The sequence below is a fragment of the Phyllobates terribilis genome, unplaced genomic scaffold (genome assembly GCF_046119375.1).
Source record: "Phyllobates terribilis strain yellow unplaced genomic scaffold, ASM4611937v1 Scaffold_11__3_contigs__length_659146591, whole genome shotgun sequence".
Lineage (NCBI taxonomy): Eukaryota > Metazoa > Chordata > Amphibia > Anura > Dendrobatidae > Phyllobates > Phyllobates terribilis.
This window is the reverse complement of record NW_027362771.1, coordinates 208777359-208804405: the sequence shown is the minus strand read 5'-3', so window position 1 is coordinate 208804405 and position 27047 is coordinate 208777359.

The following is a 27047-nucleotide window of genomic DNA, read 5'->3' as shown; positions in this document are numbered from 1 at the left end:
AACTAAGAATAATGTAGAATGTATTACATGAAAAGCCGGCAATTCAGCAGCGGCACACACCGGTACCCGACAATTTAGAACAGAAAGAATAAAGCATCACACATAGATTAGATAGATAGAAACATGTCAGTCACATATATAAGAAGTACAGTGACAGTGTTGCTTACTGTACTTGTCATTTAGTGTTAAAGGATTTATTAAAAAAAATAATAGTGTTTTCATGTACCGTCTCTTTAAGAAAGCCGGCCGGCAATTCAGCATCGGTACCCGACAATTTAGAACAGAAAGAATAGAGCATCACACAGAGATTAGATACATAGAAACATGTTAGTCACATACTGTATATAAGAAGTACAGTGATACTGTTGATTACTGTACTTGTCATTTAGTGTTAAAATAAAGGATTTATTAAAAAAAAAATTGGCGTGTGGTTCCCCATAATTTTAGTCTCTAGCGGAGGTTAAGCAGACAGCTGGGGCAGATGTTTGGAGTCTGGGAAGGGGGTAATACCAACGGAGCTTCCCAGGCTACTAATATCAGCCCCTAGTTGAATACCTAGCCTTTACTAGCTATTAAAATGGGGGACCCCAAAAAAAATGATGTGGGATCCCCCCTATTTTAATAGCTAGCAAAGGCTAGGCAGACAGCTGGGGGCTGATATTAATAGCCCAGGAAGGGTGCCATGAATATTGGCCCCCTCCCAGGCTAGAAACATCAGCCACCCCAGAAATGGCGCATCCATAGGATGCGCCAATTCTGGCACTTAGCATTGCTCTTCCCACTGCCCTGTAGGGGTGGCAGTGGGGTAATAGGGCTGGGGTTGATGTCAGCTTATAATGCCAGTTGAGATCAAGTCCAGGTTAGTAATGGAGAGGCATCTATAAGACACCCCCATTACTAACCCCATAGTCAAAGTTAAAAAAAAACACAAACACCCAGAATAAAGTCCTTTAATTGAAATAAACACACAATTCTTTATTGTTCTAAATTAAACCATACTTACCATCACGCCCATTCCAGCTGAAGCCAATGTCTTCTGCAATAAAAGTAAAATAATAAAGCAACATCATCCTAACCTTTCCATGGTTCCCACAACAGCTTCAGCTCTGCTACATTCACATGACAGGCTGGATCGCAGCCGAAAGCTGCCATCCAGCTTGCCATGCCGCAGACACTGAGAAGCGCAGGCATGCTTGTGCTCCTCAGTGTCTCGCTGTGACGGCATAAAGATGAGCCGAGGTCATGTCCAATGAACTCAGCTCACCTCATGCACGTCACTGACAGTGTGGGAGAATTCTCCTGCGCTCAGCACTTGAGCAGGAGAATTCTCCCATGCTGGGATGGCATTGAGATGACAGGCAGGATTGCAGCTGAGTGCTGCCATCCAGCATGCCATCCTTCAGAGACACTGCAGAGCGCAAGCATGCCTGCGCTCTGTAGTGTCTGTGAAGAAAGGCATGCTGGATGGCAGCGCTCAGCTGCCATCCAGTCTGTCATCTCAATGCCATCCCAGCGTGGGAGAATTCTCCTGCTGAAGCGCTGAGCGCAGGAGAATTTTCCCACGCTGTCAGTGACATGCATGAGGTGACCCGAGTTCATTGGACATGACCTCGGCTCATCTTTATGCCGTCACAGCGAGACACTGAGGAGCGCAAGCATGCCTGCGCTTCTCAGTGTCTGCGGCATGGCAAGCTGGATGGCAGCTTTCAGCTGTCAATGTAGCAGAGCTGAAGCCGTCGTGGGAACCATGGAAAGGTAAGGATGAGGTTGCTTTATTATTTTACTTTTATTGCAGGAGATCGTTGGCTTCAGCTGGAATGGGCGTGATGGTAAGTATGGTTTAATTTAGAACATTAAAGAATTGTGTGTTTATTTCAATTAAAGGACTTTATTCTGGGTGTTTGTGGGTTTTTTTTAACTTTGATTATGGGGTAAGTAATGGGGGTGTCTTATAGACGCCTCTCCATTACTAACCTGGGCTTGATCTCAGCTGGCATTATAAGCTGACATCAACCCCAGCCCTATTACCCCACTGCCACCCCTACAGGGCAGTGGGAAGAGCGAGGTTAAGTGCCAGAATTGGCGCATCCTATGGATGCGCCATTTCTGGGGCGGCTGACGGCTGGTGCTTCCAGCCTGGGAGGGGGCCAATATTCATGGCACCCTTCCTGGGCTATTAATATCAGCCCCCAGCTGTCTGCCTAGCCTTTGCTAGCTATTAAAATAGGGGGGACCCCACATCATTTTTTTGGGGGTCCCCCATTTTAATAGCTAGTAAAGGCTAGGTATTCAGCTGGGGGCTGATATTAGTAGCCTGGGAAGCTTCGTGGGTATTACCCCCTTCCCAGGCTTCAAACATCTGCCCCAGCTGTCTGCTTAACCTCCGCTAGAGACTAAAATTACGGGGAACCCCACGCCAATTTTTTTTTTAATAAATCCTATATTTTAACGCTAAATGACAAGTACAGTAATCAACACTATCACTGTACTTCTTATATATGTGACTGACATGTTTCTATGTATCTAATCTATGTGTGATGCTCTATTCTTTCTGTTCTAAATTGTCGGGAACCGATGCTGAATTGCCGACTGGCTTTTTTAAAGAGACGGTGCATGAAAACACTATTATTTTTTTTAATAAATCCTTTAACACATAAATGCCAAGTACAGTAATCAACACTGTCACTGTACTTCTTATATATGTGACTGACATGTTTCTATCTATCTAATCTATGTGTGATGCTCTATTCTTTCTGTTCTAAATTGTCGGGTACCGATGCTGAATTGCCAGCCGGCTTTTTTAAAGAGACGGTGCATGAAAACACTATTATTTTTTTTAATAAATCCTTTAACACTAAATGACAAGTACAGTAAGCTGAGCGCTGCCATCCAGCTTGTCATCCTTCAGAGACACTGCAGAGCGCAGACATTATGGGAACTTCCGATTCCGGTATTCGATATTCTAAAAGTATCGGAGCTCAGTATCGGAACTCCGATACCGCGAATATCGGTCGATACCAGATATTTCAGTATCGGAATGCTCAACACTAGCTCTTAGTAACACTGTTTTTGATCAAAAATAGTATATAAGCCATCCCACCATCGACAAGGAGAACCTGTTCAGGACGGTCCTACACTGTCTAATATTAAAAACCTTACCATGTGTCAAAGTTGACCTCAGTGTGTGAATGGAAGACAAAGGACTGAGTCCCAAACTGTGAACACTAGCCTAGGGAATCTTTAAATGTATTATCTAGCTCTAGGAAGGGAGGCCACACACAGGTTTGCACAGAATGAAAAAAATACAAAGAAAAAACACAAAATTTGAGTTTGGTTAAGTTGGTATACATGCAGCACAAATAAAATAGGGTTCTTAGTAACACTGTTTTTGATCAAAAATAGTATATAAGCCAGGGACGTACTTAGTGTTGCACAGCTTCTGGATACCCACAGTTGCAGTAGAAAACTTCACGGAAAAAGAAAAAAACGCATAGTCACACACTACTGCACCAGGAAGTAAGAACAAAACAGAAAGTACAAGAGAGACTATTTTTCTTTTACAATAAAGTAAACAAGGAAACTTTACACAACATCGCCATCTACTGTCAGATCAGCATAATGTCCTCCTTCACACAAACAAACACCCTTTCTCAACAGTAAGGACTCACTCAGTCAAACCTAATTTCTTCATTAGTCTCTGATGTTTTTCAGCATTCAATGCCTTTGTGAAAATGTCTGCTGTCATATCTTCAGTTGGACAATATTCTAATTTCAGGATTACTTGTTCCTGATGGTCCCTCAAGAAATGATACTTCACATCAATGTGCTTGGTTCTTGGGTTAACTCTTTGCATCTGAGCAAGAACAAGACATCCCTGATTGTCCTCATTTATTTTTGTTGGTTCCAACTGTGCTTGTCCTAGGTCTGTTAGCAATTGTCTTAACCACCTTTCAAATAACGTATTACTCTCTTCACAGCAGTCCAATCCATTTTATTTGGCTTGGACACTTTTCTACTCAGAATTCCTACTGCTGCTGCAATGCAAAGTCGCTAGATACAGTAATTTTCCTATTGCCATTCTGTACTCTTCATTATTTGGTAACACATTTTTCTCACTACTCATCTCTTTAAGAAAATTAGTTTCCATTGGAGACTTTGCTGGTTTTGCCTCCTTCAATCCAAATGTTTCGGTTATATCTTGAATCATGTGATTTTGATTAAGTAGGAAACTTCCATCTTCTTCTCTTTCTACCTGTATTCCTAAGTACTGTTTCACATTTCCCATGTCTTTGATCTCGAAATGTTGTTTCAGGATTTTTAGTATGTCCTCTTTATCCCTTTCTTTTTCAAAAAAACTAAAATGTCATCAACATACTGTATATGAGTACACTAGATGGTGGCCCGATTATAAAGCATCGGGTATTCTAGCATATGTCTCCCGACCCTCCTTTATAATGCCGCATGCAGGAAGTCACATCCCCTGTATATAATACCCCATGCATATAATACCCCATGCAGGATGTCACATCCCCCGTATATAATACCTCATGCAGGATGTCACATCCCCCCTATATAATGCCGCATGCAGGAAGTCACATCCCACTATAGTGCCCCATGCAGGATGTCACATCCCCCTATATAATACCCCATGTAGGGTGTCACCTCACCCCCATATAATGCCCCATGAAGAATGCCTCTCCCCCATATAATGCCCCATGTAGGATGTCACCTCTCCCCCCATATAATGCCCCATGCAGGATGTCACCTCTCCCCCATATAATGCCCCATGTAAGATGTCACCTCTCCCCCCATATAATGGCCCATGTAGGATGTCACCTCTCCCCCCATATAATGCCCCATGTAGGATGTCACCTTTCCCCCCTTATAATGCCCCATGCAGGATGTCACCTCTCCCCCCATATAATGTCCCATGTAGGATGTCACCTCTCCCCCCATATAATGGCCCATGTAGGATGTCACCTCCCCCCATAGTGCCCCATGCAGGTCCCCTATGGTCCCATACAAAAAAAAAAAAAATCCAATACTCACCTCACTGCTTCTCTGGACTCCAGCGTAGCCGGCATCTTCACGCTGTGCGCTGTGATCGGTCAGGAGAGAGCGCGGTGTAAAGACGTCACCGCACCCTCTGACCTGAGATGTCACAGAGCTACAGCGGAAGACACAGGAGCTGCTGCGCAGGCACGGGGAGGGGTAAGTATTACTCCGCTGTCGGGGTCCTGATCGAGCGGGGGAGGGACGGGAGGAGAGGAGAGGAGGGGAGGGGTAAGTATGACGCCGGATCGAGCGGGGGGAGGGACGGGAGGAGAGGAGAGGGGAGGGGAGAGGAGGGGAAAGGAGGGGAGCGGAGGGGAGAGGAGGTGAGGGGTGTCACACTTGTCTTCGGGAGATAAGCGGCCGTAGCCGCTGATCTTCCGATGATAGCCACATGTAGGTCAGCGGCACCTGCGGTCGGGGGACTTATGCTGCGAGCAGTAGGCTGCATCTCCCGGCTGCATCGCCGCTGACCTCCGTGCCTCACATGAGCCGCTAATGGCCGCCATGATTTTCTGAAATGCCACGTTGCTGATTGGCCACGGCCGGACCAATCAGCGACCCGGGATTTCCAGGACAGACAGACAGACAGACAGAAAGACAGACAGACAGACGGGATAAGACAATTATATAGATAGCTAGATCCATCTGTCCATTAGTCTTTTTGTGTACAGGCAAGGATCAGCTGTGCTTCTTTTAAATTTTTCATTTGTGAGCATCTCCATGATTTTATCATTCCACTCTTTAGCAACTTGTTTTAAACCGTATATACTTTTCTGTAATTTGCAAACCATGTTTGGGTTACTTTCATCTTTGAATCCTGGAGGTTGTTCCATGTAAATATCTTCTGTTAAACTTCCATTCAAAAATGCTGTCTTTACATCCAGATGTTTCAGTTCCATTTGTTTCATTGCTGCAACTGCAAACAAAGTTCTTATTGTAGTATGTTTGACAACTGGAGCAAATGTTTCATCATAGTCTTCTCCATATTTTTGAGAATAACCTTTAGCTACAAGTCTTGCTCGGTATCGTTCAGCTGTGCCATCTGTTCGGTAATTTACTTTAAAAACCTATTTACATCCAATAGCTTTTCTTCCTTCTGGTAATTCTGTTATTGTCCATGTTTTTGAGTCATGCATGGATTTTATTTCTATTTCTGTTGCCTCTATCCATTTATTGGCTTCTTCTTCAGGAAGTCGAGGCAGGTCTTCCCAAGAGGTAGGCTCATAAATTTTACTTGTACTTGCCTTGTATGAAAGGTGTATTGGTGGTTTTCCTTTATTTCCTCTTGTTTTTCTCTTGTTGAACGTCTTGGTTCTGTGTCTGTTTGTAGTTGTATCTCTTCACTTTCAGTATTCTGTTTTTTATTAATTTCAACTTCTTTTTCATCAGATATTCCTTCAGCTATATCATTGCTGTTTTTCTAATTTTTTGTTTCCAGTGAAATCATAGTGTCTTCATTTAGATCCTCAATGAATGTCACACTGTTACTCACCATAACTCTGTCTGTTTTGGGATCTAGGATTCTATATCCTTTGCAATTTTCACTATATCCAACAAATATTCCTTCCATGGACCTATTTTGAAGTTTGGAACATTTTTCTGATGGCATGAATACAAAAACTTTACAACCAAAAACTCTTAAATGATTTACAGTTGGTTTCATACCTTGCCACAGTTCATATGGTTTTTTTTTTCAGTTGTCTACAAAAAAGTCGGTTCTGTAGATATGTAGCTGTCATTGCTGCTTCACCCCAATATTTCTCTGATAGTGTGGAATCTGTCAGCATACACCTTATCATTTCAGTCATAATTCTGTTTTTCCTTTCTGTTGCTCCATTTTGTTCAGGTGTGTATGGAACAGTCTTTTGATGCTCCATATGATTTTTTCTTAATTAGTTGGCTTCCTCTGAAACTTGTTATTCGACTTTGTCACGTAGTCTACTAGTTTATTGAAAACTTTGCTTTTGTTCTTGATCAATTATGTGACTGTGTATCTTGAGTAGTTATCTATAAAAGTCACCATATATCTATTGCCTCCTGATGTAGTCACTTTCATGGGTCCACATACGTCAGTACGCACCAAATCAAGTGGTCTTGTGTTTTCATTTCACTTTCTTTAGGAATAGATATCCTTGTGGCTTTGGATTTTATACAACATTCACATCTTGAATTGAGCAATCAGATATCAATAGATCCGTTGTCAATTCTTTCCTTTGTAGCTCCATTATACTTTTAGGATGTCTGTGTCCTAGACGTCTATGCCACATGTGAATACAATTCTTGTGATCATGTGTACACAACTTCATCTGTTCCTTTAATGTGTCTAGATGATGTAATTGTTCATCTGCCTTGACATTGGTTATTACCTTGTTTCCTGCTAGGATTGTACACTCATTATCTTTGAATTTTACAGTAAGTCCTTTAGCTGTTAGACGTTTTACAGATAACAATCCTCCTTCTAATCCTGGAACATATAACACATCCTGTACAAGTATTTTTGAATCATGCCCAAACTTGTTAGAACAGTTTAGCATTCCTTGGCCAACACCTTCTGCAGTTATTTTTCTTCCATCTGCAAGATAAATGGCTTCCTTCTTATTTAAATTAAGTTCAGTAAAGAAATTTTTATTACTTGTCATGTGACTTGTTTCTCCTGAGTCAATAAACCAACCCAACGATGATTTCTTATCAGTCACTTTAAATGTGCCATTCCAATTATTTTCACATGAATCAGAAATTGTGTTTTTCTCCTTCTGTGTATTCTCTTAATGATGTAATTTCTGTTGTTCTGCTTTCCATATAGTACCGTCTTTCTTTAAATGTCTTTTTTTCTTACATCTGAAACATTCTCTTGTCTCTTTATTATAGGGTCTTTTTGATTCTGTAGCTTTAAGAGAATTTCCATTATCTTTTTCAGTAGAAGAATCATTTGTTTGTTCTTTCCTTCTTTGATATTCATCTATGAGTCTGGTCTTCACAGACTCTAATGTAATGTCTGTTTCAGGTCTTGTCTCTAGTGCATTTATCAAAGCAGTATATGAATCCAGTAAACTGCACAATAATATTGCTGCTACATGGCTTTCCTTAATATCTTCACCAATTGATCTCAGCTGTGATATAACTTCCATAATAGAGAATATATGCTTCTGCATGTCATTGTCTGCACTTAGTCTCATACTGTAAAGCTTTCTTAGCAGAAATAACTTGTGATTTAAGCTGGGTCTTTCATGTAGCTTTCTTAGTGCTTCCCACATTCCCTTTGCTGTATCCTCATTCCTTATGTGGATTAATTGAGCATCATTCACTAATAGGCTGATGGTAGCTCTTGCTTGTCTATTTTTCTTATCCCATGTCTGATTATCCTCATCAGGCAAATCATCTTTAGACAATAACATTTCTACTTTGAACTTCCATAACTGATAATTCTCATTATTCAGCTTAGCTACTGTGAGTTTTAGCTCTGTGCTACTTGTCATCTTTAACTTGTCTTACTTGTTTCGAGAGAATTGTACTGAAGAATTCTTCTGCATTCACCAGTGTCTTGCTGAGGGTTTTGGTGTCCTGGGTGTCTGGGGTCCTCTGTGCCTGGGCCCACAACCTATTTCACAGCTTCTGGATACCCACAGTTGCAGTAGAAAACTTCACAGAGCAGATTACATGGGATAACAAGCTTTTACTTCTCAGAACATGAGGTAAAGGAAAAAATGCACTGTCACACAGTACTGCACCAGGAAGTAAGAACAAAACAGAAAGTACAAGAGAGACTTTTTTTCTTTTAAAATACAGTAAACAAGGAAACTTTACACAACATTGCCATCTACTGTCAGATTAGCATAAAGTCCTCCTTCACACAAACAAAGAAGTTCACAACTGTTGCATATACCAACACATAGAAATCATGGGGCTCCATAGCAAAAGTCCAAATTGGCCCCCCCACCCACCATAAAAAATTCTGCAGCATATTTCCCCAGCAAAGTATGATACCTACACTGTATGATGGCCCCCCATATACCCACACTGTATGATGAACCCCCAGCAACCCCCCTCCTTCACACAGTATTATGGTTCCCAAAAAGTATGATGATCCCCACTACCCACATTGTATGATGCCCTCACAGCCGCCCACACAGTATGATGACCCCACAGGTCCTCCATTGTATCATAGTCTCCACAGGACCTCCATACAATATGATGAAGGTACCCACAGTATAATGGCCTGCACAGATCCCTCACACACAGTAATGTTGGCCCCCACAGTAGTCCTCACCACAATGATGGTCCCCACAAGCCCCCAACACAGTATGATGACCCCACAATAGTTCCCTCCACAGTATAAGGCCCCACAACCCCCTACAAATCCTTGCTGATGAAAAAAATGTATAAAAATTAATCATCTAGCCCTGTTTCCCCAATGAGCTGCTCTATGCACCGTGTGAACGGAGGCAATGCACAGCAGACATAGTGACATCATGCTCGGTGCACTGAGACACAGACTCATGGCTGAATGGTACAGCAGGGAGCCTTTAAAGGCAATCTGTCACCACTTTGGTGCTATGAGACAGGGTATAGAAAAGTAAATCTATACATACCTGTACTTTAATCAATCCTATTTTGTACAGGCTTGGCGTCCGGGGGAAGCCAAAAAGTTAAATTTTGGTCTCATCAGTCCAAATTACCTTGTACCAGAAGTTTTGAGGCTCGTCTCTGTGTTGTTTGGAGTATTGTTGGTGATATACTTTGTCGCATTTGCGCAGTATTGGCTTTCTTCTGGTGACTCGACCATGCAGCCCATTTTTCTTCAAGTGCTTTCTTATTGTGCATCTTGAAACAGCCACACCGCAAGTTTTCAGAGAGTCCTTAAGTTCAGATGATGTTATTTTTGGGTTTTTCTTTGCATCCCGAACAATTTTCCTGGCAGTTGTGGCAGAAAATTTTGTTGGTCTACCTGACCGTGGATTTTTTTTTACAGAGCCCCTGATTTTCCATTTGTTAATCACAGTTTGAATGCTGCTGACTGGCATTATCAATTCCTTGGATATTTTTTTGTATCCCTTTCCTGTGTAAGAAAGTTCAACTACCTTTTCCCATAGATCTATTGACAATTCTTTTGCTTTCCCCATGATTCACAATCCAGAAACGTCAGTGGCTGGATGAAAGATGCAAGAGTCTGTCTGGATCCCAGAAACTCACTCAGCTTTTATGCACACACACTGATTACAAGCAAACAGGTCACAGGGGAGGATGTTACCTTTAGTAGCCATTCAAACCCATTTGTGTCAAATTCTATGCATTAGGCCAAAACCACCAGGGTATGTGAACTTTTGATCAGAGTCATTTGGATGTTTTTGGTTGTCATTAAGATTTAAAAAGAAAAAACACAGTAGTTTGACAATAAATGGCTTCACCAAACCAACAACAATGAGTAGAGAAAAAGTTTTTTGGTTATCATTCATATTCTCTGAAACAAGGCCAAGAAAGGAAAAATTCTGCCGGAGTATGTAAACTTTTGAGCACAGCTGTATATAGTGAAGTCCATATCACATATAGAGCTTCACTCATAAGGACAACCTTTGTCCATTTGCCCAAATATCAACATCGTGGATGAAATCTCCTCATCAGAAACTGGGACAACTTTAGGCTATTTTCACACGTTGCATTTTTGCAGCGTTTTTTATGCAAATTTTCAGCTGCGTTTTAAAGCACCAGCAAGTCTATGAGATTTCAGAAATCTCATGCACACACATTGTTTTTTTTTCCAGAATGATTTGGCAAACTGCTTTCAGCGTTTTTCACCCATAGAAAGCAATGAGTAAGTGCAAAATTGCAGCAAAAACGCAGGTGTCAGGTTTTGCTGCGTTTTAAGCGCGAAAACCAAAGGTAGTTGAATCATGTTTTTTTATGCACTAAACTTTATTAGCATGCATCAGAGGCAAATGTACCCTGACAAAAACGCATGAAAAAAACTCAGCAAAACCTGCTTTTTTGACTCTACTTCCCTACTGCCAAGAGAGCAGGTCTTGCCTGCAAAAAAAAAATGCAACAAAAATGCAATGTGTGAACATTAGTGTTGAGTGATACCTTCCGATATCGAGAAATATCGGATCGGATTGTATCGGACAGATACCCAAAAAATATCGGATATCGCCGATTCCGATACCGGAAACCAATGCAAGTCAATGGGACACAAATATCGGAATGAAAATAAACCCTTTCTTTCCTTGTAGGATAATTCGACATGAAGGAAAACAACTAAGAATAATGAAGAATGTATTGGGGGAGGTGGGGGAGACACTAAAGGCATAGAGATTTAGCCCAATCAAATGGAATAGCAGGACTTAATATTTTTTTTAAGACCTTCTGAGGTACGGAAATATTGACTATGTTAAGTTTTTTTATATTTTGTCAGATATTTATGTTTCACTACTTCCATGCTCTTCACCTTCTTTTTTACTTCTCCCACACGTTCTCCTTCATCATCCTCAGCATCAGCATCTTTTTCATCAACTTCTTCTTCACCTTCTTCATCTTCTTCTTCTTCACCTTCTTCGTATTATTCTTTTTTTTACATTCTTCATATTCTTCTTATTCAACTATTATTCTTCTTCATATTCTACTTCTTCATCTTCTTCATATTCTTCTTCTTCATCATATTCTTATTTGTGACAGGCATTCCTGTAGTTGTTATCTATAAAAGTTTGAACATTACACCTTTAGTTCTGCCCGTCACAAAAGATTTACAACAGGATTTGTCCGCGTTCAGTTTGGCCTGCAGCAGCAGGTCTTTTCCAGGGGCACCACAAGGAGGAACGGACTCACCCCCATACACTGCTTAGTCTTCTTCTGCTTATAATTTAGATAATATCTTTTGCTCTGATTTTTAGTATTATGCTTAATGTTCTTCCGCTTTTTGTTCTGCAGCTTCTTGTACTTCTGCTTCTTGGTTTTATGTCTCTTGTTCTTCTGTATCTTGGTGGTTGTCTTCTTGTTCTTTGTCCTCTTGGTCATCTTCTTCAGAGTCATCTTCTTGGTCTTCTTCGGGGTGGTCTTCAGGGTCGTCGTCTTCATGGTCGTCGTCTTCGGGGTCCTCGTCTTCTTCGGGGTGGTCTTCAGGGTCCTCGTCTTCAGGGTCGTCGTCTTCGGGGTCCTCATCTTCTTTGGGGTGGTCTTCAGGGTCGTTGTCTTCAGGGTCATCGTCTTCGGGGTCCTCGTCTTCTTCGGGGTGGTCCTCAGGGTCCTCGTCTTCAGGGTCGTCATCTTCGGGGTCCTCGTCTTCTTCGGGGTGGTCTTCAGGGTCCTCGTCTTCAGGGTCGTCGTCTTCGGGGTCCTCGTGTTCTTCGGGGTGGTCTTCAGGGTCCTCGTCTTCAGGGTCATCGTCTTCGGGGTCCTCGTCTTCTTCGGGGTGGTCTTCAGGGTCCTTGTCTTCAGGGTCCTCGTCTTCGGGGTCTTCGTCTTCTTCGGGGTGGTCTTCAGGGTCCTCGTCAGGGAGATCCAGAGTGATTACCAAGAACCATTTCAAAAAGCTTGAACTTGGAAATGTAGCAGAAGGTACAAGAAGGCTGAGGAACTGCCGAGAACCAGCTGACGGTACTGGAACCCAGATGGGTAGCAGAAGGTACAAGAGCCAATGGAACTGCCGAGGACCAGCTGACGGTACTGGAACCCGGTTACTAAGCAGGAGGTACCTGTGCCAGAAAGCACTACCAAGGACCAGCAGACGTTGGTGGAACTTGGATGCTGAGGAGGAGGCACCTAAGCCAAAGGCACTGCCGAGAACCAGCTGACGGTACTGGAACCCGGATGGGTAGCAGAAGGTACAAGAGCCAATGGAACTACCGAGAACCAGCTGATGGTACTGGAACTCGGTTACTAAGCAGGAGGTACCTGTGCCAGAAAGCACTACCAAGGACCAGCAGACGTTGGTGGAACTTGGATATCGAGAAGGAGGCACCTAAGTCAAAGGCACTGCCGAGTACCAGCTGACGGTACTGGAACTCGGATGGGTAACAGAAGGTACCCATGAAAAAAAAGTTGCAAGGCCGCGAGCCAGCCGCAGTTACCGAAACCCACAGTCCTACAAGGGGTGCTTGTCCTATTGGCACTATGGAACCAGCCTTCATTGCCAGATCCCGCAGCCCACATAGGAGTCACCTAAACTGCAGGCACCATAGAGTCGGCTAACCCGACCGCAACACGACAGGACAACGCATTGGAGGCAAAGTGTCGATGACACTACCCGGAAACAGCTGGCGTGCTGGAACGAGGCTGGGCAGGAGGGAGTACACGTGACAAATGGTGCTGGAACCCAGGGTAAATACTAAAAACAGGGTGGAGCCAGAGGCCTAATTGGAGCAACTTTAACATTTGTAGTAGTGTGAATGTGGACAGAGCAGGAGAAATTGCCATACACACAGCAGGGGAATAGCTGACGATATTGAACCCCAATAACACGGCAGCAAGTGTTGACTATGCAGACGGCACTTCTGAGTGGTGTTGGAGCCCAGGGTAAATACTAAAAACAGAGGAGCCAGAGGAGTAATTGGAGCAAGTTTTAAATTAGTAGTACAGTGGATGTGGACAGAGCAGAAGAATTTGCCGGACACACAGCTGGGGAACAGCTGACGTTACTGAACCCCAATAACACTGGAGCAAGCATTGACTGTGCAGACGGCACTTCTGAGCAGCAAATAGCGGTGTTGGAGCCCAGGGTAAATACTAAAAACAGAGGAGCCAGAGGTGTAATTGGAGCAAGTTTTAAATTAGTAGTACAGTGGATGTGGACAGAGCAGGAGAATTTGCCGGACACACAGCTGGGTATCAGCTGACGTTACTGAACCCCAATAACACTGGAGCAAACATTGACTGTGCAGATGGCACTTCTGAGCAGCAACTAGCGGTGTTGGAGCCCAGGGTAAATACTAAAAACAGAGTAGCCAGAGGTGTAATTGGAGCAAGTTTTAAATTAGTAGTACAGTGGATGTGGACAGAGCAGAAGAATTTGCCGGACACACAGCTGGGGATCAGCTGACGTTACTGAACCCCAGTAACACTGGAGCAAGCGTTGACTGTGCAGACAGCACTTCTGAGCAGCAACTGGCGGTGTTGGAGCTCAGGGATTCCAGTTCAGGTGGTAGAAACATGAACACAACAGGAGACCTGGATACTGTTGCCAAGCAATTATTTATTCTGGAAGAGGACTGGCAAATTCATGCGAGATCCAGGCCTTGTTCATTTTCAGAAAAGTAAGCCGGTCAACGTTATCGGAAGATAGGCGCATGAGACGGTCTGTTAGTACACCACCTGCGGCACTAAAGACGCGTTCCGATAATACACTAGCAGCAGGGCAAGCCAGCACCTCCAATGCATACTGGCTAAGCTCTGGCCATGTATCCAGCTTAGAGACCCAAAACTTGAAGGGGGAAGAGCCGTCTGGGAGTACACTGAGAGGGCAAGACATGTAGTCTGTCACCATCTGACGGAAACGTTGCCTCCTGCTGAATGGAGCCGTCTGTGATGGCGTAGACATTTGTGGTGGCGGGGACACAAAACTTTGCCACATTTGGGCAATACTGGTCTTGCCTTGTGCTGAGGCGCTGCTTCTGCTCCCTCTTTGTGTAGAGCTTCCTCCACTGCCTCAACGCACTGAGCTGCTTGGTAAAGCACTAGCAGCACTGCTCTCGGTTGGAATGGAGAACATGATGGAATGCACCAGTGCATCTTGGTACTCCTGCATTTTACGCTCCCGGTTCAATGGTGTTATGAGGCTTTGTAAGTTGTCCTGGTAGCGAGGATCTAGGAGGGTGGACACCCAATAATCAGCCGTGTTGAGAATGTGGGCGATGCGGTGGTCGTTTCTCAGGCACTGCAGCATGAAATCAACCATGTGCTGCAGACTGCAAACTGGCCAAGAAACGCTGTCCCCTGCTTGAGACGTGATCTCTGCCTGCTCTGCATCACCCCACCCTGCTCCCTCTTTGTGTAGAGCTTCCTCCACTGCCTCAACGCACTGAGCTGCTTGGTAAAGCACTAGCAGCACTGCTCTCGGTTGGAATGGAGAACATGATGGAATGCACCAGTGCATCTTGGTACTCCTGCATTTTACGCTCCCGGTTCAATGGTGTTATGAGGCTTTGTAAGTTGTCCTGGTAGCGAGGATCTAGGAGGGTGGACACCCAATAATCAGCCGTGTTGAGAATGTGGGCGATGCGGTGGTCGTTTCTCAGGCACTGCAGCATGAAATCAACCATGTGCTGCAGACTGCAAACTGGCCAAGAAACGCTGTCCCCTGCTTGAGACGTGATCTCTGCCTGCTCTGCATCACCCCACCCTTGCTCTAGATACTGACTACTAGAGCATTGTGTACCTCCCTCCTCTGGACAGATGTCTTCCTCCTCCATTGACTCCTCCTCATCCTCCTCACAAAGTATCCCCTGCCTAGGCCTTTGTGAGGAACCACGTTGCGCAGACTGTACAGAAGCAGATGGCATTTGTGACTCCTCATCCTCCACCTCTTCCAAAACCTCCTCCCTTAGTGCTTGCAGTGTTTTTTCAAGCAGGCAGATAAGGGGGATAGTCATGCTGACTAGTGCATCATCTGCACTCACCATCCACGTGGAATAATCGAAGGCACGCAAAACATGGCAAATGTCCTTTATAGAGGCCCACTCAGTGGTAATGAAGTGTGAATGGCGCGCACTGCGACTTGCTTGCGCCTGCTGCAGCTGGTACTCCATTACTGCTGCCTGCTGCTCACACAACCTCTCCAACATATGTAACGTTGAATTTCACTTGGTGAGTAGGTCACATATGATGCGATGTTCCGGAAGACGTAATCGGCGCTGCAGAGCTGCAATGCGCGATTTTGCGTTGCTGGAACGCCGCAAGTGAGCGCACTCTATGTGGACCTTGTGAAGCAGTGCATCAAGATCCGGATAGTCCCTCAAAAAACTCTGCATGACCAAGTTGAGCACATGTGCCAGACATGGGATGTGAGTGATGTTGCCTAGGCCCAGAGCTGCCACCAGATTTCGGCCATTGTCACACACTACCATGCCTGGCTGGAGATTCGCTGGAACAAACCACACGTCGCTCTGCTGCTTGATGGCATTACAGAGCTCCTGCACTGTGTGGCTTTGATTCCCCAAAGAAATTAATTTTAATACGGCCTGTTGACGTTTGGCCACGGCTGTTCTCATATCGGTCATCATAACAGGTAACCGTTCACGGGTCGATGTGGAGGTAGACTGTGACGGCTCCTGCAGTGCTGATTCAGAGGAACTGGAGTATGAGGAGGAGTCAATGTGTACAGACTGGATTCCTGCAATCCTTGGAGTTGGCAGAACACGTACAGCGCCACTCTCAAGATCTGTACCCGGCTCCACAACATTTACCCAATGGGCAGTGAGGGAAATGTATCGTCCCTGTCCATGCTTACTGGTCCACGCATTGGTGGTCAGGTGGACCTTGCTACTGACGGCGTTTTGTAGCGCATGTTTAATTTTTCCCTCCACATGCTGTTGCAGGGCAGGGACGGCTTGCCTGCTGAAATAAAAGCAGCTGGGCACGTTGTATTGTGGGACTGCCAATGCCATCAAGTTACGGAAGGTGTCAGTCTCCACCAGCCTGAATGATAGCATTTCAAGTGCCAGTAGTTTTGCGATGCCAGCATTCAGAGCCTGTGCTCAGGGGTGGTTTGCTGAGAATGGGCGCCTTTTCTCCCATGCCTGTGCTAACGATGGCTGTAGACTGGCCTGGGAGTGTGAGGATGACAGGGAAAGTGGTGCTTTGGGTGGAATTACACTGTGTCTCTGTACAACAGTGTCAGAAGTTCGTCCATGGCGATCCTGTGAGGAAGCCAAACCAGCTGTGTGTGAGCTGAAGGAAGAGGCTACAACACAAGCTGAAGAGGTGGTAGGTGGCGCTGTAGGTTGGCCTAGGTCTTCAGTGTGTTTTTGTAACTCCACCACGTGCTTGGTCCGCACATGTTTCCACATATTTGTGATATTGAGGTTGCTGACACTTTTCCCTCTTTTCACCTTCTGATTACACAGCTTGCATTTGACAAAGCAAATGTCATCTGCAACTGTGTCAAAAAAGGACCAGGCACTGCAAGTCTTGGGAGCGCCCGCTTTGGATTTTGGAAGAGCCATGCTCCTAATTTGTGCCGAAGTGGAGGCTACAGGCAACCAAGTCTGCCCCCTCCCTCTCCCTCCTTTTTGGGTCGTTCGGGGAATCTCTTCCTCAGAGCTGCTCCCACCACCTTCCTGTCCCTCACACCATGATGGGTCAAGGACCTCATCATCTACACCACCCTCTTCAAACAACTGCTTCTCCTGGGTAGTCTGGACAGCACAGTACGCACCAGAAAGTGGCACCTGAGTCTCATCATCAGATGCATACTGAGGTGTGCTGCTGACCATAGGCACTGGTCCACCCTCCTCTTCAGATTCAGAGACAAAACAGTTGCGCATCACTGCATACTACCTCTTCTTCAAATTCTCGAATTCTGCTTGGCTGGCCCCCTCTTTCCAAGCCAAGAGATTCAGAGAACAGAAGTAGAGATGGCTCCTGTCCAGGGCTCTCTGACTGCCTGGGCAATTTGGCAGGTGTTGAAGAGACAGATGGGTGCTCTTCAGTGCTCAGGACCTGAGAGGATCTGGAACCAATTGAAGTCGATGCATTAGCTGCCATCCATCCGACAACGGCTTCAATTTGGTCCTCCCGCAGCAGTGGGGTACGGCTAGCTCCTACAAAGCTGCACATAAAGGACTGTTCCCTGGTAAAACTGGGGGATGCTGAGTCACTGGTGCCCGCAGCAGGCACAGAATCCCCACGTCCTCTCCCTGCAGGCACAGAATCCTCACGTCCTCTCCCTGCAGAAACTCCACGACCACGACCACATGCCTTACTCCCTGCTAGTGTTGAGCCACCCCCGTAGTGTTCGAGTTCGGTTCGGTTCGTCAAACACCCGTATGTTCGCCAAACTGTTCGTCGAACTGTTCGTCGAACACCTTCGAACACCGTTAAAACCAATGGCAGGCAAACAAAAACACATAGAAACACATAGAAAACACATAGAAAACACTTCAAAGGTGTCCAAAGGCTGACAAACTGCTCAGAAGACACAACTAACACATGGAAAAGTGACAAGTACATATAATCATGTGAAAAGAAAAGAGGTGGAGGAGTAAAAGGAGGGGGAGACACAGATATAGGCATGTCATGCCCTTCTAAAGCCAAAAAAGTGCGAAGCCGACACGGCCAGTCCGTTCCTGCCTGTGTGACCTCCGTGTCGCCGGGTTTGTGCTAGAGCCGCGGTGGACCCTGACGGCCAGCCCCCCTCTCCTAATACTGGTGCCTGTCCGCTGGTGGGTCGAGCAAGCCCCCCTGCGGTGGAGGCAGGTCTAAGCTTTTTAATTTAAATTGTTTCTCTAATTTGAATGAGTACACTAAAAATCCTTTTGCAAGGATCTATTGGAGGACAAGTCTCATGCCAGCAGCCGCAGTTAAAAAGCTTTTATAAGGATCGATCTTGGCGGTCCACCGCAAGGCGCCCTACTGCCAGTCCCAGCCCCTGTGCCTTGGGGTGCCTCCCGATGCTCTTCACTGAGTGTCCCGGGAGCCCGAACCATTTACTTTGAAAAAATTAAGTGTCCAAACTACAGGTGTTGTAGCATGCTTAACAGCTGGGATAATCCGCTGACTAGCAGACACTGCTACTAGGCACAAAGTATTTACTGGGCTAGATGCAGTTAAAAATTTGTAATTAGATACTCTCGTTGGATGCTGAGAAAGCATTCCATAGAGTCTCCTGGCATGCCATATATTATTCTCTTAAAATGCTTGGGGTAGGGGTCTAGGGGACCCTTTTATAGGCAAAATCACGGCCCTGTATCGCAATACGTCACCTAGGCTGAAGATAAATGGAACATTTTCAGCACCTTTCATAATCACCAATGGGACAAGGCAGGGATGTCCTCTGTTCCCTCTCTTATACATCCTAGTGACGGAGCACCTGCTCTCATCAATTTGCCATAACCCCAATATTAGATGGATTGAGGTGGGAGGCACCGAGTACAAGTGCTCTGCATTTGCTGATGATGTCCTAGTATATATCACTCAATCAAATATATCCATCCCTGCTGTTATGGCTGAAATAGATCACTTTGTTACATGGTCAAATTTTAAAATCAATGCAGCGAAGTCTGAGGCCCTCGATGTCTCCCTCCCAAATCCATACAGGATTCCATCCAGTCCAACTTTCCCTTTGCCTGGCCCTCACAGGGTATCAAATACTTATGAATTCGTATTCATAGAGACCTCTCCCATCTATGTTATCTTAATTTTGGGCCCTTTATTGAACAACTCCATACAGACCACGGTTGGCAAGTTAGAACTGTAAGATTCACAAGGTGAACCACTGGTGTTTTGTGGAAAAGCACATGTACACTGTGTTCCAAATTATTATGCAAAAAGTGTTTAGGAGTGATAAGGTAAGAATTTTTTTGTTTGTCAGTTAAACTCATTGATGGTGATGTGTGTCAGGGCTCTTTATATCACTGTAAGCAATTGCAGACACCTGTGCTAATTAGTTTGGCAGGTGTGTCCAATGAAAGGCAAGACTACTTAAGAAGGCTGTCCCACATTATTAAGCAGCCTACATTTTCTGCCAAAATGGGAAAGAAAAAGTATGTGTCGGCTGCGGAGAAGCAACAAATTGTGGAGTGTTTAGGTCAAGGCATGACTACAATCAACATTGCCAAGACACTTCATCCTGATCATCGCACAATCAAGAAGTATGTAGCTGATTCACAGTACACAAGTGTGCGTGCTTATAAGGGAAAATTGAAGACTCTTTCCTACAGGCAATTACGTCAGGTTAAAAGAGCAGTAGCAAAAAAGCCTTGTCATAGCAGCAGACAAGTTTTTGAAGCTGCTGGTGCCTCCAACGTCCCCCGAACAACAAGATGCAGGGTCCTTCAGAGGTTTGCAGCTGTGCGTAAGCCATCCTGTCGAACTCCTCTATCCACTGTACACAAGCAGAAACGGCTCCAATGGGCCAAACAATACATGAAGACTGACTTCAAAACTGTTTTGTTCACCGATGATTGCCATGCAATGCTCGATGGTCCAGATGGATGGAGTGCAGGATGGCTGGTTGATGGACACCCCATGCAAACACGGCTACGGCGCCAACAAGGAGGAGGTGGAGTAATGTTTTGGGCTGGAATCATGGGGAGAGAGATTGTCGGCCCTTTAGGATCCCTGAAGGGGTAAAGATGAACTCCATAATGTATGTGGAGTTTCTCAAACAGCACTTCCTGCCATGGTTCAAGAAGAAGAACCGTGTATTCCGCAGCAAGATCATTTTCATGCATTATAATGCAGCGTCTCATGCTGCATATAACACATCTGCATCTCTGGCTGATATGGGCATAAAAGGGGACAAACTTATGGTGTGACCCCCATGCTCCCCAGACCTCAACCCCATTGAGAACCTCTGGAGCATCATCAAAAGGAATGTCTATGATGGTGGGAGGCTGTTCACATCTAAGCAACAGCTCTAGGAGGGTATTCTGTCCTCATGCAAAACAATTGAAGCAGAAACCATCCAAAACCTGACAAATTCAATGATGAGAGAGTTCAGAAGCTCCTTTCGAACAAGGGGTCCTATGTGCAAATGTAACATCACCTAGAATAAAGTTTTGAGTTGAAAACTGTTTGATTTCAGTTTCTAATAACCTGCTAATGCTTATAATTTCAAAAATGACCATTTTTTTGTTCTTTATTAAAATGAAAAGGTTGATCGAAGAGTGTGGGGGATCTAAGAGTGTGGCAACCCAGTAGTCAGGATTATTTCGAATTCTGACAATCTGAGGGTCATGTTGCAGGTAGTGCAGCAAGAAGGCACTCATGTGTCTTGCGCATCTAGGAACCCCAAAATTATTTTCCGGGCTAGATGCAGCTAAAAATTATTATTAATTTGAAAGCTGGTGGAGATTAGTATAGATGGCCTAATAGAAGCAGTACTGCAAACTGCTACAAGGCCCAAATTATTTTCCAGCCAATATACAGATAAACATGATTAGTAATTTTAAATCTGGTGGAGTTAATATAGATGGCCTAATAGAATCAGTACTGCACACTGACACAAGGCCAAAATTATTTTCCAGCCAAGATACAGATAAGCATGATTAGTAATTTTAAATCTGGTAGAGTTTAGTATAGATGGCCTAATAGAATCAGTACTGCACACTGCTACAAGGCCCAAATTATTTTCCAGCGAAGATACAGATAAACATGATTAGTAATTTTAAATCTGGTGGAGTTTAGTATAGATGGCCTAATAGAATCAGTACTGCACACTGCTACAAGGCCCAAATTATTTTCCAGCCAAGATACAGATAAACATGATTAGTAATTTTAAATATGGTGGAGTTTAGTATAGATGGCCTAATAGAATCAGTACTGCACACTGCTACAAGGCCCAAATTATTTTCCAGCCAAGATACAGATAAACATGATTAGTAATTTGAAAGCTTAAAATGGTTGGTGAGGTGATTTTAACACATCATCAAGCTTTTACTCTCCCCAGGATGACACAGGGGTAGAAAAGTCCTTTCGGATCCATGATTTGTTCATCTTTATGAACGTGAGTCTGTCTACATTATCAGTGGAGAGCCGCGCGCGCTTATCTGTCAGCACACCACCAGCAGCGCTGAACACACGTTCAGACAGAACGCTGGCTGTGGGGCATGACAAGATCTCCAAGGCGTAAGTGGCGAGCTCCGGCCATTTATCCAGATTGGAAGCCCAAAAAGAGCAAGGGTCCAGTGACACAGTCATGGCTTCAATGTTTACTTGGAGATACTCCTGTACCATCGTCTCTAGGCGTTGACTATGTGTCAGACTTCTTGTCTCCTGTGGCCTTGCAAAGGATGGGCTAAAAAAGTGGTGAAATGATTCCGCAAAATTGATGTTACCAGCAGATACTGTGTTTCTGTTACGTTTTGAGTGCTGAACACTCGACGGTCCCACGGTTGGCAAGTTGGAACTGTGAGATTCACTACGTGCACCACTAGTGTTTTGTGGAAAAACACATGTAAGATTCTGCAACAGTCTCTGCTGATACTCCTGCATGCATGCATCTCTTTCTATGGCAGGAATAATTTCTGCAAATTTACTTTTGTACCGGGGATCTAACAGTGTGGCAACCCAGTAGTCAGGATTATTTCTAATTCTGACAGTTTGAGGGTCATATTGCAGGTAGTGCAGCAAGAAGGCACTCATGTGTCTTGCGCATTCAGGAGCACCAAGTCCCTGTTGTGTTGGTGGAAAGGTAACAATCATGCTTCCTTTCTCTGCCCTCTCCCCCCAACCTCGCACAACAGAAATGTGATCAAGGCCTCCCCCATCAGTTCGTCCTCCACATCTTCCTGGGCTCCTGCACCTTCCTCACTAGTTTGGCTGCTACCATGCGCCCTGGTAAAACCATCTCCCCCACCCTCACATGCCTGCCGCCTTGGTGCTGCCGACCGTCTGGACCTTGCAGATGTTAGCCCTTCCGCATACAACTCCTCCTCCTCTACTTCCTCCACCTCCTCTTGTGCCACCACCTGACTCCGAATTCTGTTTAACATGTGCTCCAACATGTAAATCACCGGAATAGTCATGCTGATAATGGCATCGTCAGCACTAAACATCTTCGTCGCCATTTCAAAACTGTGCAGAAGGGTGCATAGGTCCCTGATCTGAGACCACTCCTCCAGCATGATTTGCCCCACCTCTGGATCTCGTTGGCCCAGGCTATACGTCAGAACGTTTTGCACCAGGGCTTGTCGGTGCTGCCACAGTCGATTCAACATGTGCAGAGTTGAATTCCACCGTGTCGGCACATCGCATTACAGCCTGTGAACTGGCAGGCCCAACGAATTCTGTAGAGAAGTAAGTCGTTGAGCTGCGGGATGCGAACGGCGGAAGTGAGCACACAGCGACCGTGCCCTCTGCAGAAGGCCATCTAGTCCGGGATAGTGGGCTAAAAATTGCTGGACAACCAGGTTCAACACGTGAACCATACAAGGCATGTGTGTGACATTGCCCCGGTGAAGGGCCGCACCCAGGTTTGCAGCATTGTTGCACACGGCCTTCCCTGGTTTCAGGTCCAGTGGAGACAACCATTCATGAAACTGGTTCTCCAGAGCTGACCACAACTCCTCAGCTGTGTGACTCACATTTCCCAGACATTTCAAAGTAAAAACCGCCTGATGACGTTGAGCCCTGCTGCCAGCATAGTAAGGAGGTGTGCAGGATCCTTTCTGCGCAGTTAGAAAGCTTGTGGCATGACCAGACGGGCTTTGGGTGCAGGTGGAGGACCGAGAGGAGGTTGAGGAGGCAGAAGCAGTGGAGGAACTTCGAGATAAAGAAGATTGACGCACAACTCATGGGGACGGCAAGACTTGGACAGCAGCCCCTTGTCCTGTTGTCACCATAGTTACCCAGTGCCCAGTCAGTGAAATGTAACGCCCCTGTCCATGCCTACTCGTCCAAGTGTCTGTGGTGAAATGCACCCTGTCACACACACAGTTTCTCAAAGAAGCGGTGATGTTGTGTGCGACATGCTGGTGGAGCACAGGCACACCTTTCTTTGAGAAGTAGTGCCGACTGGGCATCTGGTACTGGGACACTGCGACGGACATAAAGTCTCGAAAATTCTATGTGTCCACCAGGCGGAAAGGCAGCATTTCTGTAGCCAAGAGCTTGCAGATGGTGAAATTCAACCTCTTAGCTTTCTCATGGCTAAGAGGAAATGGTCTTTTACTTGTCCACATCTGAGGGACCGAGGGCTGGCTGTTGTGCTTAGACGCGGTTGAGAAGGGTGTCCCCGGCAAACTGCTGGTCTGTGAGGAAGATGCAGGTGGACATGTTAGGTTGCCTTGATCCAAAGGTGGTGCTATGTCGGACAGCGCTGAACACCAGCTGGTGTTTCCACCTCCAAAGAAAATGAAGACCTGCCAATCACGCTGGCTGTTGCGGGTAAAGAGGTGGCAGATCTGCGTCCCAAAACAGGTGTGACTGCTGTCCCCCCAGAGGAGGAAGAGGCCGCGGATGCACAAGATGTGGCAGACGGTGGTGGCCCGGCCGGCTAGGCACAGTGAGCTTCCCACTGCAACTTATGCTTCATATCCATATGCCGGTTCATGCATGAAGTACTCAACCTGTGTATTTTTTGGCCTCTACTTAGCTTTTGCTGACAAATGTTACAGATAACACGAGTTGGGTCATCCTTATCGATCTTAAAAAATGCCAAGGCTATGCAAGGCTTAGCACCCATGCGACCTGAAGAGCCACCACGACTTGTGGTCAGAGGCAGAGTTGTGTTTGAGGATGCCGTTGTTGACGTGCTTCCAGTACTACATCTCTGTCCAGGAAGGCGCAACCTGACCTCGTCATCACTAGCATCCTCCTCGACCTCCTCTGCTGACCTCATTGACTGGCTGACTGTGGGTTGACAGTAAGTGGGAACTCCAACCTCATCATCATCACCCTGTGTGTAATCACACCCGTCGTCCTCAGAGCCAACCTCTTCCTGCCCTGACAAAAAACTCAAGTTGTCGCTCCAATCAGGTATTTGAGTCTCATCATAGTCTTCCTCATTGTCTCCACCAACAGGAGTTACAGTTTGGGAGCGAGGGTCTACATTATGGTCAGAACCTTCTGCGTCTGGTCCTGGATCCAACTCATAAAGATTCTGGGCATCAGTGCAGATCATTTCCTCGTCTGGATTCACAGAAGCTCTGCAGCTGACCTCTGATTCCCAGGCTATGGTATGAGTAAACAGCTCTGCAGACTCAACCATCTGTTCTACCCCATACTCAGACGGGCAGCTGGAGGCTTGGGAGCTGTGGGGAAGCAAGTGCGATTGGGGTGACACCTCTGAGGACTGGAGTATTTGTAATGTTGAAGTTGAGATGGAGGAGAGCCCACTTAAAGGAGCACTTGATATCCGTTGAAGCACCTGCTGTTTTTGTGCCTCATCTGGAATTTGGCCGTAAGAAAGGGATCTTATCACATTGTCCGCTAAAAGAAGTAGACATCTTAGTTTGGCTGGAATATGGTCTTTCTTCTGCAGATGTTACTGTTCCTTTAACACCTACCACACGGACACAACCTTTTTTCCCTTCCCAACACGCCTATTCCCCTTTCCACCAGCAGCAGGCCTTTTTCCACTCATTTTGGTGGTTAACTAATTGACAACTCTGGAGTTGTTTGCACAAAAAACAATGGATGGGAACCGAGCAGAGCTGAGTGGCCAAACTGTGGTATTAGCCCAAAAGTATTGGCTAGGTTAGATGCAGTAAAACAATTTGATTACATACACAGGTGGTGGAGGTTAGTATAAATGGACTAATAGAACAAGTCCCACACACTGCTACAAGCCCAAGCCCAAATATTTTTTCAGAGCTAGATGCAGATAAAAATTATTTTGAATTTGCAACCTGGTGGAGGTTAGTATAGATGGACTAATAGAACAAGTCCCACACACTGCTGCAAGCCCAAGCCCAAATATTTTTTTCAGAGCTAGATGCAGATAAAAATTATTTTGAATTTGCAACCTGGTGGAGGTTAGTATACAGTAGATGGACTAATAGAACAAGTCCCACACACTGCTACAAGCCCAAATATTTTTTCAGAGCTAGATGCAGATAAAAATTATTTTTAATTTGCAACCAGGTGGAGGTTAGTATAGATGGACTAATAGAACAAGTCCCACACACTGCTAAAAGCCCAAGCCCAAATATTTTTTCAGAGCTAGATGCAGATAAAAATTATTTTGAATTTGCAACCTGGTGGAGGTTAGTATAGATGGACTAATAGAACAAGTCCCACACACTGCTACAAACTCAACATTTTTTTCAGAGCTAGATGCCGATAAAAATAATTTTGAATTTGAAACCTGGTGGAGGTTAGTATAGATGGACTAATAGAATGATGCTATTCCCAAAAGGTTTTACTTGGCTGGGTGCAGTAAAAAAAATTGTATTCTATACACAGGTGGTGTAGCTTGCAACACAGATAGGCTACTCCACTGACTAACACACACTGCAAGAGGCCTAAAAGGATTTGCTTAGCTAGATTTAGCCAAATGCTGTGAAAAAAAACTTGCACAGCACTGGCACAGACCTGCCTGGCAAAAAGTGATAGGAACTGATGTAACCTAGCCCTCAAAAGGACTGCAATTACAATTAGTCTTTACTCTCAACCTATCTATTTAAGAGCACAGACCTGCCTGATAAAAGTGATAGGAACTGATGTAACCTAGCCCTCAAAAGGACTGCAATTACAATTAGTCTTTACTCCCAACCTATCTATTTAAGAGCACAGACCTGCCTGATAAAAGTCATAAGAATTGATGTAACCTAGTCCTCAAAAGGACTGCAATCACAACTATTCCCTACTCCCAAGCTATCTGTAGATTTGTGTGAAAATTGGCTTGAATTTAACACTCAAAGTATAGCGCGCACAGCAACAGCGGTGCCGTCTAACACGCAGCTGCAGCAGTGAGAAAATGGTGGCTACGTGGAAAATGGCTGGGTCTTATAGGGCAAGGACATGTGACATACACTGCCAATGACACATGCCCTTGCTTGTGTGAAAAAAAGCAGTTCGCTCCGTGTGTGTGCTACTGATAGGCTGACAGATTGCACCTCCCCACTGTAAATGCGGGAAAGAGAAAAAAATGGAGATCTTCATTATTTATGTAGAGATCCATCCCCTGCCCCTCCCCCCGCCCCGCTGTACACTCAAACTGCGTATTAACATTAATTTTCAGCATTACTGAGAAAAAATCCAGTTATGATTTTGGTGCACGAACAGTTATCGAACATAACCTCGAACAGATAAATTTTTTTCAAATTGTTCGTGGTCGCTGAACGGCTCGAACACCGCCCAAAACAGCTCGAATTTGAGATTGGCGAACAGTTCGAGTCGAACACCGC